Consider the following 3,287-nt stretch of genomic DNA (forward strand, 5'->3'; position numbering starts at 1 on the left):
TTATGGATTATTTTCAAGTCTAATAATTATAAGATAATTAACATTCAATCCTATTATATATATTTATAGAAAATATAGATATATATAAATTTTGACCCAAAAAATTACCTGCTTCGAAGCTTCATTCCTAACGTAACAGTGACGTGAAGGGAGGAGAAAGCCCTCTACAGTATACTGTAAAGGTATCATGGGTTTGCCGTTTATTTTAAAAATATTGGATATTTAAGCCCACAAGATTTGACCTGCCTTATATGCTCACCGATATGCCAAAACATGTGGGAAAATTAACGTTGTTTCCTTCCAACTTCATCTATATATAGGACGACGTTTCCTTCATTCATTTCTACAGGCAATCAAACAGCAAATTAACTAGAGCTAATTCTCTCAGTGGTATGCATTTGATCTTTGACAAGATTCAAAGCTATATATGTACGTGCATAAGCACACGTGTCCTGATATTTTCTTCTTTTTGCAGGTTCTTCAATTTCATTGGAAATCATGGGAGCAGGTGGCCGAATGAACGATACCGCAACGAAAAGAGATGTCTTTAAACATCTTCCAGTCGACCAACCACCATTCGGGATTGCCGATCTGAAGAAAGCAATACCACCACACTGTTTCAAGCGAGATCTTAAAACCTCTTTCTACTATCTTTACCGCGATTTATGCATGGTCTTTTCGCTATACTATATCGCCAATAATTACATATACCACCTCCTTCAACCCTTGTCCTTCATAGCATGGCCACTATACTGGTTCCTTCAAGGTAGTGTCATGGTGGGATTGTGGAATGTCGTCCACGATTGCGGTCATCACAGCTTTAGCGAATACCCGTTGCTTGATGATGCCATTGGCCTCATCCTACACTCACTTGTCCTCACACCCTACCACTCTTTTAAATTCAGCCACCGAACTCACCACGCTAACACTAGTTCACTCGAAAAGGATGAGAATTGGGTTCCCAAACTCAAGAACGATACATGGTTTGTCGAAATTATTGCCAACCCGATAGGCAACGTGATGATGCTTGTATTTAGGTTAGCGTTCGGCTATTTCGGGTACTTCCTCTTCAATCTTCATGGCAGGATATACAAAGGCCTCCCAAGCCACTACAACCCCCTAGGTCCCATCTTCAACGACAGCGAGCGTGGTCAAGTGTTCCTCTCCGACCTTGGAGTTGCTGCAGCCCTCTATGGACTCTACCGAATCGGTACAAAAACAGGTTTTCAATGGCTACTTTATGTCTATGGGGTCCCCTTGGTGGTCATGTGTGCTTTTTTCATCTTGTTCACATATCTAAACCACAACCATCCTTCGGTGGCTCACTATGATTCGAGAGAATGGGATTGGTTGAGAGGTGCTTTAGCGACTGTTGACAGAGATTACGGGATTTTGAGCACAATCTTCCATGATGAGCCTAATGCTCACGTGGTTCACCATTTGTTCTCCAACATCCCTCACTATCATATAGTTGAGGCCACACAATATATCAAACCTGTTTTGGGTGAATACTACAACTTCGATGATACTCCGATTCTAAAGGCGGTAATTAGAGAGACAAAAGAGTGTCTCTTTATTGAAGAGGATCCCGAGAAGAAAGGAATTTACTGGTTCCGTAGGTAAATGGCAAGAATATGCCCATATAAATGAAATGTTTTCAGTGACAAAATCGTTTGTTTTTCTTTTCCAGATGTAACGAAACAAATATTTAAGTATTGTCATAAATATGGATTTTCATAAAGAAACAATAAAACATTTAAGTATTCTCTCATTTTGTGGGATAAATGTAAGAGCATTCTCAACCCATCCTCTAAAATTATGTGAGGAGGGTTTGTAAATTATAAGATGAGGTTGTGAGTAGTTGTGAGTGTAAATTATAGGGTGAAGAGAGAAAAGATAGTGATTTTTTTGTAAATTTGGGGAAAAGGTAGTAATTTTTTTGTAAATTATAGGGTGGAGAGAGAAAACTGTAATGAAAAATGTATGAAAAAATAGTATTTAATTGAACAGGAGAGAGAAATGTAGTGTTTTTTAGTGTAATTATATGATATATATGGATACAGGGATAGGAAATGAGATGAGAATGCTCTAAGGATATTAAATCTGATGAAAAATCTCAAAATTATCCAAAGTGAAGAAAGAGATTCCAAAAATAACTTCTACTCGTGTAAACTGTAAAATCCTCAAAAATGGCGTGTCTTAGTTCCATCTTCACGCTTAAATTCCGGAGTAAGCAATGAGACTCAAAGGCCAATCTAATTTATTTTGACAAAATCCACCTACCAAGTTTTGAATTGGAATGTAAAAAAAATAAGTTGTTGGTGGAGATTGAACTCACAAGTAACAACATTCCTTTCAAAATGTTTCCGACTTATCAACTCAACGAGAATGAATTGATTTTAATGTTCTCTTTTCGTTAACATGTATAGATTCATTTCATCAAGTACCTCAAGGTGATTTTCATAAACTATTACAGTTTATTTTTCTCTATTTTGTTTATACTTATTAAACGTTAAAATACTACTTTTTTTTAACTATTAAACATTCAACAAGCTAGCTTTATAATTAAACCCCACTATTTTTTAAAATGTTAAAATCATTTTTGTAGACACATCTATATTATTTATTAGGTTAGAATATTTATATTCTTTGTTAGATTTTTCTTTTGTTGTCTGTAGATGGGTTAGAAATCTTACTTGGGGATATGTTTTAAAGAAGGAAATCTGACCTTTACTCGATGTAAAAGTAAATTAATAGAGTTTTACCAGGGCACTGTTCTGCATAATAATAATAATAATAATAATAATAATAATAATAATAATAATAAAATGCAGTTTTATGCTTTTTAAATTTTTAGTTTTATCTATGTCACAGTTTTTATGTTTTTTAAAATGCAGTTTTTATGTGGTTTAAAATGAGTTGTAGAGCTGTCAAGAATAAAGTTCTTGAGCTGCCTAAAATGCAATTATATGCTGTTGAAATTGTAGTTTTAATGTTGTCAAAAATGCAGCATTGAAAGCAGCTTAAAAATGCAGTTTTATGCTGATGAAAAATGCAGTTTTATGCTCCTCGAAAATCATATTTGCGACAGGATTATTTTAGGGCGAAGTTGGAAAACAAAATTACGAAGTGACAGTAGTAAGCTGATAAATAGTAGTTGAATTAAAATGTTATATTGATGAGCTCTTTTGAGTGTACAAATTGTATGTTATGCTTTACAACTTAAAAATTGTATGAACATAAAGAAGTATGCTTAGTGTATTTATATAGCATCCCAATTTTTACAT

The 3,287-nt window shown here is 34.5% G+C and overlaps 1 pseudogene across 1 annotated transcript; it reads left to right on the forward strand.

Moving 5' to 3' along the window:
• The first annotated feature begins 380 nt into the window (after positions 1 to 380).
• Positions 381 to 1,657, forward strand: LOC143626509 (delta(12)-fatty-acid desaturase FAD2 pseudogene; annotated as a pseudogene). Its single transcript, XR_013152430.1, has 2 exons — positions 381 to 390; positions 476 to 1,657. The product of XR_013152430.1 is annotated as a delta(12)-fatty-acid desaturase FAD2 pseudogene (transcript).
• Positions 1,658 to 3,287: the final 1,630 nt, after the last annotated feature.

The sequence above is a fragment of the Bidens hawaiensis genome, unplaced genomic scaffold (assembly GCF_021521415.1).
Source record: "Bidens hawaiensis isolate Kalapana, Puna unplaced genomic scaffold, B.hawaiensis_p1.1 tig00004412_1, whole genome shotgun sequence".
NCBI classification, from domain to species: Eukaryota; Viridiplantae; Streptophyta; class Magnoliopsida; order Asterales; family Asteraceae; genus Bidens; species Bidens hawaiensis.